The 12,200-nt window shown below is 48.5% G+C and overlaps 1 pseudogene; it reads left to right on the top strand.

Moving 5' to 3' along the window:
* Positions 1–1,027: 1,027 nt before the first annotated feature.
* Positions 1,028–11,613, top strand: LOC109313937 (annotated as a pseudogene).
* The last annotated feature ends 587 nt before the right edge of the window (positions 11,614–12,200 follow it).

Genomic DNA, 12,200 nt, shown 5'->3' with positions numbered 1-12,200 from the left:
GGAGGTGGTGTTCTCTCTGCATTCATTTCCACAGCAAGGAATCTCTCTCTATCAGATTATAACTGGGTTTGTTTTGTTTGCTTGGTTGGGGGAAGGGGGGCAGGTAATCTCTGAAGTCTCCTGGGATAGTGAGAATCCAGAATTACAGATTAAAACAACAAAGAAGTAAGCAAAGAGCAGGTTCTGCTTGATGCTGTAACATTTGAGGAAAACAAATTTGAACCTAAAAAAAAAAAAAGAAATGTATTTTCACTTGTCATTAGTGATGTCACCTTTTTTATTTCTAGTATGCAGAAGTCTTTGTTTGGTGCTGCTTGTAATGAAGTCCTATATGTAAAGCAAGCTGAAAATAATGTAAAGAGCGAAGGTGGAATGGCAGGAGGTGGCAGAGTGCCCTTGTGTTTACGCAGGAGTGACAGCAGCTGTTGTGGGAGCTCCTCGAGACCAGCCAGTTCCTGCTCCGACTCTGCAGCTGATACAGATGCTCACAGCACACTTCTCATAACTTCCGTCCATCCTATTTTCCTGTCGTGCCGCTCCTCATGCTGCAGCCCAGTTCCTTGTACTCAGTGAAGTCAGATTTCTAGACCCAAATATAAAGTGGTGAAAGTAAGAGCCTGGGGCGTAGTGCACGACCATTTCTTTCCAGCAAATGAAACTCTCCATCGCCACCGGTTCTCTGGGCCAGGCAACCAGCCCTGCCTGATGCTAGCGGAGCAGCCGCTGCCCGGGTCTGGCTAGTGCCTGGATGTGCGCACGAGCTTTGTGCGTGGGACCAGCGCCAGGCGCTATGATTTGGCAGTGGAGAGGGCCACTGCTGCTCCCTTCAAAACGTAGGGCTCGCTATTCTATGTATCCGGCGGGCTGCTTCGTCCGGCCCAGAGAAGGGCAGAGCCCCCCGCAGCGCGCTCAGGCGCGGAGCTCGCCACACATCCCGCGTGCTACTACAGCCGCTGAGCGCCAGGGCCCACGTGACACCCCTGGCCCCGCGCAGGCGCGCGGTGGTCACGTGCCCCCCTTCCAACATGGCGGGCGTCTGCTGCAAAGTAAGGTCGCGGAGTTGGAAGCAGCCGACGCGGAAGCGAAAGCGGGTATGCGGCGGCCAGAGTCCGCGGCGCGGTTGCGGGCATGAAGCTGCGGAGCGCGGCGGGGGCCGCCCTGGGCCTGGCGTTGCTGCTGAGGCCCGTGTGCGCCCTGAAGCCCGTCAGCACGTGGCTGGCGCTGGCCAGGGCCGCGGCAATCGCGAGCTACGTCCGTTACCGGCCCCTCCACTGACGCTTCGGCGAGTGCTGCGGGCGGGGACGTCGGGACAGGTGCGCGGGGCGGTCCCGTGAGGGAGGGGCCGCCCCGGGAGAGGCGCCGAGCTGCGGGAGGGCCGGCTCTGCCCTCTGTAGAGCAAGGCTGGAGCCCCGCCATCCTCCCCTCACACTGCCCCTGCTTGGGGCGCTGCGCTCTGCTGCCCTTCCCTCCAGCCCTGCACTGGCCGCACGTCCCCTGCCTGCTCCACAGTGCGGACTCCTGAGCGGGGGTGGGGGCTACAGCCTCCCCAAAATTCCCTGTAGCCCCCCTCCTAGTGCTGCCACCCACTCCAAGCGCAGCCCTGGCTCAGCCCCCCACCGGGAAGAGGTCTGCGCAGCCCCTGGTCCTCAGCCCACCCATGCACAAGTCTGGGAGGCACGTGCCTCCCCCAGGGGTGCATGCAATGGTAGGGAGTTGACCACCACCCTGTACCCCCTGGATGAGCCACCCATGGCTCCATCCCACCCCCAGCCCTGGAGTTGCATCCACTGCCTTCGTTGGGCAGCCCTTGCCCCACTCCATCCCTCACCATGGGGGCCTCTGTCTGCCAGCCCCCACAGATTTACTGGCTGGACTTTGCTGTCCAAGCTGTCGGTCTGCATGCCTGTAAAAGGACTGTTGGACAATATGGCTGCTTAATAATCGTTCTCGGTGCACCCCTATTAGTAACAACTTACAGGGTAAAGAGTTAGGATGCCACCAAAAGTGTATATTTACCAATAAGATGCAAAATAATACTACATATCAAGTACGTAGCCCTAAAGAAAGACCTGAGGTTAGGCTGGGATTATGGGGCAAAATCCTTTTTGGTTCATCCCAACCACGTGACACTTCTGAATATGCTTGAGCAGGCTCATCTCAAAGCTCCAGCCTCTTTCTCCTCCTTCCCTTGCTGTGGTGCTCTGGGCAGCAGGTTGCACGTGGAAGCAACAGCAGTCGTAGGGATGTGTGCCAAGTACCACATGCCCAGCCACATGCAGGGGGAACTGGAGCTGCAGCCTGGCAGCTCCTACCCCAGTGTGCAGGACTCCAGCTCCTGGCCACCTTCCAGCCACTTGGCCACCCAACATGTTGAATAAGCACTAGTGGGAGGCTGAACAGAAGGAAGGCAGCCCCACTGGGAAGCTGTGTGCACTAGCTAGGGCCGAGGCCCCAGCAGTGTAGTTAGTGGGTCTAGGTGGCAGCAGCCAGGGCTCAACCCTATGCTGAGCATCTTGAGAGCAGTTATGGGGGTGGGGGGAAGCTGGGCCAGACCTGCACTGCCCTGACCTGGCAGGCTGTTGCATACACCCCCCTGCCTCGCCCCCTCTCTTCCTCCCCCCCACCAGCTGGCTCCCAGGACCTAGCCCATGGGCAGCTCCCTACACCCCACCCCTGCAATATATAAGAGTAAGACTATTTTGAGCTGTTATACAGTCATTTGATAAAATATGCAAAAACATAAATCAGGACAATAATTTTTTTAAATTAAATTTAAAATACGCTACATTAGTTGTTTGATTTTTTTTTTTTTTTTTTTTAAAGCATATTACAGCAAAAGCTGTGTTAACCAGCACTTTATTAGCCAGAAAATTCTATTAACCGGCATCTGAGGGACACGGCAAAAGCAAAACCAGAAGTACCACTTCTGGGGCACTTCCTGTTTCACCGCTGTGAGCCAAGTTTTTCTTTGCCACTTCTTTGGCCTATTGCCCAGGGCAAAGCAGCCTGCACAGGGCCCCCCTCCCTGGCCCAGTGATGCCGGGCAGTGCACCAGATGGTGCACATTTGATTAACCGGTATCCCCCGTTCTCGGGGGATGCTGGATAACAGAGCTCTTACTGTATTTGTTTTTCTCTGTAACTTGTTAAAATGGTATCTTCTGAAAGATTTTGTATGTGCAGCCCTTGACAGCTCACCAAAACTCAGTAAGTGGCCCACCAGCTGAAATAATTGAATCTATGAATTGCCCACTCCTGGTATGGACTCTGGCACCCCCCTATCCCACCATTGCCAAAAGCAGGGTGTGTATCAGTCCCAAGCCCATGGTTCTTGTAAAGTAGGGAGGGGTTGTAGGTTTCATTGCTATCTGGGCAGTGCCGCCCCTAGGATCAGCCTATCCCACGTGCAGGTTTAGTCTCCTTGGGCCATGTCTCTTCATTAGGGAGGAAAGTTGCTTCTGTTCCAGGCAGCCTAGCCCTTTCACCCCTTGCCTTGGGGTAAAGCTGGGTGTCCTCGGGTCTGTGTTAGGAAAGGGCTCTTTCTTCCCAAATTCTGACTTTAAACCTGCTGTCTCCCTTTTTTGTGGGAGCTGGTGTTTTCATCACAGCCCTGCAGAAGGATTTCCAGAAGAAGCTGTTCAGCCAGCACCTCGTGCAGAAGGTGGTTGTGAAAGCAGTGACCAGCTTCCTGAACAATGCAGACCCCAGAAAGCCTCTCACCCCCTCGTTGCATGGCTGGACAGGCACAGGCAAAAACTACGCCAGTAAAATCATTGCAGAGAACATTTACAAGGCAGGCTTGAACAGCAAATACGTCCATCTGTTTATGACCACTTTGCATTTTCCACACAAAAGTGAAATTGAGCAATATACGGTAAGGATACGTTGTGGAGAGGGTCACACTTGAGGACTGATTTTGAGGGCTAGCCCTTTTGTCACTTTCTGAAGGGTTTAGAAGACAACTTTTATGCAATTTTACATGCCTTTCCAAAGGGAAAGTGTGAGACCTTTCTTTTTCACTGTTGCATAAGATGATAGATAGCTGTTATTTGAGCATGCTTTCTGCTACAAGGCTTGACCAAAGCATGGAAGTGGGAGAGTGGGATTTATTTGTCAACTGCAAGATAGGGGTAGCATCTCACAAGGAATGTTGGGGCTAGATGTACAAGATCATGAAGTGCTCAGGGGATCCAGTAATGGGGTCATAAAACTACCTGAGAGGGACAGTTCATGTGCAAGGTCACAAAAATGGCAGGTCTTTGAGTTCTTGTCCTGACTTTGGCACTGACCTTTTTTTGGACAAGTCACCCTCCTCCTCTCTTTCTGTGAACTGTGGATGATGCTTTCCCATCTGTGAGTTATTTGATAAATATTTATATATATTCTGAATGCCTAGACACTCATTGAAAATATTTCAAAGTGTTATGTCCTCAAAAAGCATATTTATGTTGAAGTCTCAGAGGAACAGATGGTCTGGCAGGCCATTTACAGAGCTAGAAGTCTACCTGCCTCAGTGATGTTGTCTTATAAGGCTTGTTCTTGTTCTCCCTGGCAGCCCTTCCATTATGCTTCTTTGGCTTTTAAGTCAACAAACCTCTTGTGAAATATATCACCATGGCCAGTGCTAGAAAGTGAAGCTCATTTTAACCGTGGCAATAACTGGGCATGCTCTTGGCATTGCCTCAACTACATGCTGGGATGAAGTGAATAGCAAACCTCCAAATTATGAGCCACTACTTTTTTTGAGCCCCTTACCTGGTTATTAAGTCAGCCTGTCTTGTTCTTTAAGCAGGCAGGGCAAAAAATGCATTTCATAGTGGTAAATACTTATACAATACAACAAAACACTTGAATAAGGTTAGCCACTTTCCTGAACGAAACCACATTGTCAAATGTTTTAAATTCCCTCCAATTCGATCATGTGCTGGTGGTTAAAAGATAAGACCAGAAATCATGAATTCTAGATTGTGTTCCTATCTGAGGCTGTATAGGAAGGTACAGTCCTATCTCAGGCTGGCATAGCTAGGAACAGAGCTTCTTGCTGACTACACTTGAGCTAATAAGTGGATGCCCAGTACTCTGAGTACAAAAGAAGGAGTGTGCTGCCTAAATGCCAGGTGCCACCCAAAGGAAGTAGTGTACTGTGTAGGGCGTTACGTGGTCTTATTAGATCTCCAATTCTTATTCATTCTCATTGTTTAGCTAACGTACTGACCTGTACGCCGTTTTGGGTAGCTTTGTGTGGAGCGGAGGTAGGCATGTTTTGTCAGGCACCCCAAGCTGACCACTTTGACTTTTGCTGCTGGGTTTAGCTAAGGACCCACTGTTCAGGGTCCTTGCCTCTGCTGCCGATAAGTCCATAGCATCACCACCCTGGGCTTGCAAGAGGTGCAAAAGAAAGAGAGTTAAATAAACCGCCACTAGCTTTTTGCTGGTTTCATGCCTCTGGCTTGTTAGGCTACTCTCAGGTTTCACTTGCCCTACAGCCTCTTATATTTCAGAGGCTTTGCAGGCCTGCAGGGCTTGTGCAACAAACAGACGCACAAACAAGGAAGAGAACCTCTCTATGGCTGCTAGACCTCAGCTAACCCCAGGCTCCAGGCAGCCTTGCTCTACCAGAGGCTGCTTTCAGCATCTTTTATTTTCTCCCCTGCTGGTTCACATGGCTGGCTGTCCCTCATTCTTCACACCTGGGTTAGCTCCCTTGCTTGGAGGCTTACTGGGTCCCTGGACCTGGGTCCTCAGCCTCTGGCAAGTCCCTCCAGGTCTGGGGTGGGTGTAGGGGAATGCATTCAGGGTGTGGGGGTATTCAGGCTCTTCTACACCTATAGGAACAGGGCCTGGCCCTATTACATATCCTTTTTTCTGATGCTTGTACAGTGCCTTTTCCTAAGAGCAGATTATTTCTGTCAACCCACTTTCTGAGGTCTCAAGGTTGATTTTAAGAACCCTTAGGCAAATCTGTTGTGGTTTTATTTCATCATTATTTGTTGCTCTGAAGCAGATTTCAGGGAAGAAGGCCACACTTTGCTAGGTGCCAATTTTATGATCTTTTATATAAAACAAAAGATCTAAAGTCCTTGCACTTTCTGCATCTTCAGTGTCATCTTGTATACAAGGATGTAAGCTCCATGTACTTTTGTGTACCTTAGGACCTGCAGTCCTGGATTCGGGGAAATGTGAGTGATTGTGCCCGGTCAATGTTCATATTTGATGAAGTGGATAAAATGCCTCCAGGACTCATAGATTCTATTAAACCATTCTTAGATTATTATGAGACGCTTGATGGTGTGTCTTATCAAGAAGCCATCTTCATCTTTCTCAGGTAAGGAATGGCCTTGAATTGGTTACAGTGCTAAGCCTGAGGGCCCTGCGAAGCAACGTCCAGCTCATGATCGTTTTCTCCTTTACACAGCAATACAGGGGCAGAAAAGATAATAGCGGTGGCACTGGATTACTGGAGAAATGAAAAGGGAAGACATAGGCCTCAAAAAACTGAATGATGTGGTGTCTCTGTCTGTTTTCAATAATAAGAATAGTGAGTGCAATTGATGACCATGGGTTTGTAAATCCCTCTTTGGATTGGTGGTTCTGCATCCCTGTCTGGTATTGCATTGGCTTTCTGTTTTTCTGCTTTGGAGAATACTCGTGAATCGAATACTTCTGCTGGGGTGGTCCTCAGTGGGATTTGTAGGTTTCCTCATGAAGCTTTGTTGTTTCACGCGCTTTGAATCTTCAGGAAATTACTTGCATCTTTTTAACAGAATGCTCTCCAATGTGCGTGGTGCTGAGCTGTTGTCATAGAAAGTTAGAGTTGGAAGGGACCTCAGGGTGTCATTTAGTCCAGCCCTCTGCTCTAAGCAAGACCATCCCCAACTAGATCATCTTAGCCAGGGCTTTGTCTACCCTGGTCTTAACCTGCAAGGATGGAGATTCCACCACCTCTGGGTAACCTGTTCCAGTCCTTTACTATTGTCTTAGTGAGACTGTTCCTAATATGCAACCTCAGCTTCCCTTGCTGGAACTGGAGCCCATTGCTTCTTTTTCTCCCATTGCTGAGAATAGTCTAGCTCCATCCTCTTTTGACCCCCGCCTTCAGGGAGTTGAAGGCTGCTATCAAATCCCCTCTGTTTTCTCTTCTGCGAACTAAATAAACTCAGTTCCCTCAGCCTCTTCTCAGAAGTCATGTGCCCCAGTCCCCTAACCATTTCTGTTGCTTTCCACTGGACTCTATCCAGCTTGTCCACATCCTTTCTATAGTGGGGGGCCCAAAACTGGACACAGTACTCCAGATGTGGCCTCACCAGTGCAGAATAGGAAGTGAGTCTTCCCCTCTTTAATCTGCAGGCAGTGCTTCTACTATTACAGCCCAGTATGCTGTTATCCGTCTTCACAATAAGGGCACACAGTTGGGTTATATCCAGCTTACTGTCCAGTGTGACAAGTGGGAACTCCCCAACCAGAGTACTGGCCACCCATCTGGCTTTGGGCAACGCCGCCTTCCTGCCATGCCTCTACTTCATTGAGTTAATTAGGCAGGAGGCTACCCTTTGACTGCCCTGTTGACAAGGGTCAAACGTACATGCTCTGACCACCCCTATGTGTCCCATGCCTCGAAGATGTTGCCAGCAGCTGTGCTAAGCTCTGGCCTGAGGCCGGGCCCAACTCGTCACAGCACTGAGTCTCATTCACTCTGCACTGCTAGGCCCACACTTATACCACCTCCCTCTCAAAGGCCTCTCACCCTCCACTGGCTCTCACCTGGTCTTTCATTCCACCCTTCTGGGCCTCACTTGTACCGCCCCTTCTCTCACAGGGATCACAGTCACCCTGCACTCACCCAGAGGGTCCTCAGACTTGCTACTCTTCACTCCCTGGCCAGCAAGTGCACAGCCTTTTGGGCATCTCCCACTATCCTCATGTGAGCAAGCGCTGGGCAGTTCACCAGGTGCTGTGCTGACTCTGCCCCCATCACATTGGTTGGTAACTCCCCCATCAAGGGGGTCTCCACCAAGGGGCTGGTGACTTGCCCCTGTTTTCCTTGCAGCTTCTGTGCCACCCTCCAACTGGCCTCTGGCCCCCAAAGACTTCCCTGGACCCAACGCAGGGCCTCCGCTCAAGCCCCTGCTCACAGGCCCCAACTCATGCCCCTCGCTCACAGGGCTTCACAGCTGCCGTCCCCATGCAGCCCTTCAGGTGCACTTCTACAACACCACCTCCACTGAGGCATCTACTCTGCCCTGTGTCCTGGGGTCGAACACCCCCCTCATCAGCATGCCTGGCCCATAGCTTGCCCTTTCTCTCAGGGACTGAACTGCTTCTCTTACGGGGTCTTCCATCCCTTCAGGCTCAGGCACTTCTCAAAGCAAACCTGGCCTCCGCTACTCCTCTTTGGGATCTTGCACCCCAGCAAGCACAGGGGTCCTCTGTGGATGTCCCTGACCCCATTACTGTCTCTGATGTAGTCAGTGTGACACACTGAGTGCCCCAACCCACCATACACCAAGGAGGTCCTTTATCCTGGAATTTGCTGGCCCTGCCACAGGCAGGACTACCAGGCCTCCCTATCTCAGGAGGGTGCAGTTTTAGGTTGTGCCCAGGACCACTAAGGCCTCCTCCTTCCCCATAGCTTCACCCTTACCTCCAAGCTGTTCTCAGAGCCTGGGGCACTCCACTTGATATCGGCTGCCAACTAGACATTGAGCTATTGATTGCTATCCTCTGAGCTCAATAATCCAGCCAGTTTTCTGTCTGCCTTACCAACCTCTGCTTCCTTAATTTGCTTGCAAGAATATTGTGGGAGACTGTATCAAATGCCTTACTAAAGTCAAGGTATATCATGCCCACTGCTCTCCCTGCATCCACAGAGCTAGTCATCTCATCATAGACGGCAATCAGGTTGGTCAGGCATGACTTGCCGTTGGTAAATCCATGCTGACTGCTCCTAATCACCTTCTTTTCCAAGTGCTTAGAAATGGATTACTTGCAGATCTGCTCCCTGATTTTTCCAGGGACTGAGGTGAGGCAGATGGGTCTGTAATTCCCTGGATCTTCCTTCTTCCCTTTCTTAAAGATGGGCACTATATTTGCCCTTTTCCAATTGTCTGGGACCTTCCCCAATCAACAGGAGTTTTCAGAGATAATGGCCAGTGGCTCTGCAATCACGTTGTCCAGCTTCCTCAACACCAGTGGGTGCACCTGTGTAGCCCCATGGACATGTACACATCCAGCTTTTCTAAATAGTCCCTAACCTGTTCTTTTGCCATTGTTGGCTGCTCATCTTCTCCCCAAACTGTGCTGCCAGGTGCAGTAGTCTGGGAGCTGAACCTGCCTGTTCAGACTAAGGTAAAAAAGGATTGAGCACTCCAGCCATTTTTGCACCTTCTGTCATTAAGTTGCCTCCCCCATTTTGCCTGAACCCATACTTTCCCTGATCTTCCTTTTGTTGCTGACATACTTGTCAAAACCCTTCTTTTTATCCTTCACGTCCCTTGCTAGCTGCAACTCCAGCTGTGCTTTGGCCTTCCTGATTTCATCCCTGCATGCCTAAGCAGTGCTCTTATACTCATCCATAGTTGTTTGTCCAGGTTTCCACTTTTTGTAAGCTTTCTTTTTGTGTTTTAGCTCACTGGAATTCCCTGCTAAGCCAAGCTGGCCTTCTGCCGTACTTGCTAGTCTTCCTGCGCATTGGGATAGTTTGTTCCTGCACCCTCAGTAACATTTGCTCTGCACCTTCACAACGTGATGAGTAGCTCTGCGTAGTGAAATGTCATGTCCCAGCTTTCTTCCTCTTTACAAATGAGGTAGAAGCCTCAGGTATCTAAGCTTGCGCTTTTTTCTTTTTTGTTTGCAGGTGGCTTTTGGCATAGCAGCCTGATAGACAGAAACCTCATTGATTTCTTTGTCCCCTTCCTACCTCTGAAGTATAATATACATGTGAAAATGTGTGTCGGGGTGGAAATGGAAACATGGTTACCCTGTGGATGAAGACATTGTGAGCAGTGTAGCTGATTAAATGACCTACTTCCCTGAGAAGGAAAAAATATATTCTTGAAAAGGATGCAAAAACTATACACAACACTGATTTTGATTAGCAATAGTAATGTTTTATGATGTTGCAATCTGCAAAGCAGCAAATGAACTTAATAAGCAGCTCAGGAAAAACCAAAACTTTTTATTATTTTTCAAGCACTATTTATTTATTTATTTACTTATTAGAAAAGAGCAATACCATTTTTAATTGTCTTTCTGATTTAAATAAGTGGCAGTACACTGTCATTTTTATTCCAGGGGAAACTTTCAGTAGCTACAGCTTCTACAAAGACTTTGTGCAAGAATCCACAAAGAGGGAAGAATTGTACTTTAGCAAAAAATAAGAATTAATAAGAAATAGAGTTCCATTATGATCATGTAATGCCCCATACTATACACTACTTCCTTTGGGTAACACCTTGCATTTAGGGAGCACACTTCTTCCTTTGTCCTCAGTTGGCCATACATTCATTTATTAGCTCAAATGTAGTCAGCAATAAGCTCTGCTCCTGGCTCTGTGCCACTGAGTGACTGTAGAGCCTTAGACTTCAGGCCTGTGCTGTTCAGTTAGGAACGAAGTGTCTATGGAGAAGCTGCGCCTTATGGATCATTGTTTAACATATGATTATTCTCAGAGCGGGTGTTGATCATTAGTTGTGCAGTAGAACACTGGCACACGTGCTATGCCAGTTTTTTCCACGCTGTTTGATGTGGAAATGATCTTGGTATTGTATGGCATATTTTAAACAGAACTCTTGTGTCTTCAGGACCCTTCCTCAGTGGTGTAGTTGGGAATATCATCAGACCTGCTTTGAATGGTGAATACCTGGGGGGTGGGGGGGGGGGGCAGTTTCCTTAGTCTACAAACACCTTTGGTGCATTCAGCTCTGTTGGAACCAATAGGTGAGAGAACCTGGTATAAGACATCCGGTCCTTATCACCTGGTTTTATGCAGTGCCATTATGAACGAATCCTTTGGTGCCAAACAGCATTAACAGTGTGAGGAGTCCAGCTTGCTAGGGGACTATTTTTCAACAATGCTGGGGGGAAAAAAACACACCCTAAAGCAAAATCCATGACAGTGTCCCTGCAGTGGAGGAGGTAACCTTTATTTTTAGCTGTTTTGATGTGTAAAGTTGGATACTCAGTTTGTTCTCATGCTAGTGTTTCTCCTGCTTTGTGGGAATGATGTAAAAGGTTGTTGGTAAAATCCACTGGGGTGTCTTGTTCAGATGGTTTCAGTCACAGGCACTGGGAACTGACCACACATCTTAAGTCTTTATTGGGTGGCTGGCATAAGGGACAGTTTGCTTTACTCACCAATGTTTATAAATCAGTCCTGTTTAGTATGTTTGTGATCTATCCTTGCTTTTCCCCCAAACATTATGAAGCGCTGCTATTAAGGAACAGATGAAAATAAAACACTACCTTGAAAAAGAATTATGTACTATAAGGATTCAGCTAAAGTTATTATAAGATATCTGCCTGTCATATTTATACATCTGAGTACTACTGACATTTTTTACTCTGATTTCTAAATAAGATTTGTATTTTGTCAATAAAAGTTTTTAATCAAAAAATGCTTATTGGCTACCTTTCCAGTATGTGTGGATATGAGTTGCGGACTGACTTAATGCTTCATTCTAGGCAAGTTTCCTGCCTAATAAGGAAGGACAGCTTGCTTTTGCTGCCTTCTGCTTGAGACATAATTGTGCCTGAATACAAATCTCTGGTTTGTGGGATACTCAGGGGGTTGGTGTTGGAGACAGACCATGCTTTTTTCTCATTGCTGAAAATAACTGTTGAGAGCCTGAGACTTCGTGGTTTTTTAAATTGGACCCAAATTAGTTTTGCAGAAGAACAGTCCTACTGTTTTGGAGGAAGAAAACTGAGCAGCGAGACTTGTGCTTTTCGTCTGTTCTTGTTCAAGGTGGATAACTTACTAGCTTCAATCTGTTCATTCTTGGAGCATTTCCTTTTACCCCAGCACATTTCGTATAATGCAAAATTTCTGAAATCCTTGCTCCAGGCCGGCTCGAACAAACAACAGGGACGGTCCATAACACGACTGTGCTGGCTGCTGTTTTTCCGTGGCTGCGGGGAGTCACCTCTGCACCTTGCAGCCTGCATTTTGTTTGCTTGGACTGATGGCGGGGGCGGGAATATTCC

Source organism: Crocodylus porosus, unplaced genomic scaffold, assembly GCF_001723895.1.
Source record: "Crocodylus porosus isolate Cpor-Errol unplaced genomic scaffold, CroPor_comp1, whole genome shotgun sequence".
Classification (NCBI taxonomy): Eukaryota; Metazoa; Chordata; order Crocodylia; family Crocodylidae; genus Crocodylus; species Crocodylus porosus.
Note: the sequence above shows the minus strand (reverse complement) of the source record. Positions and strands in the feature narration are given on the sequence as shown.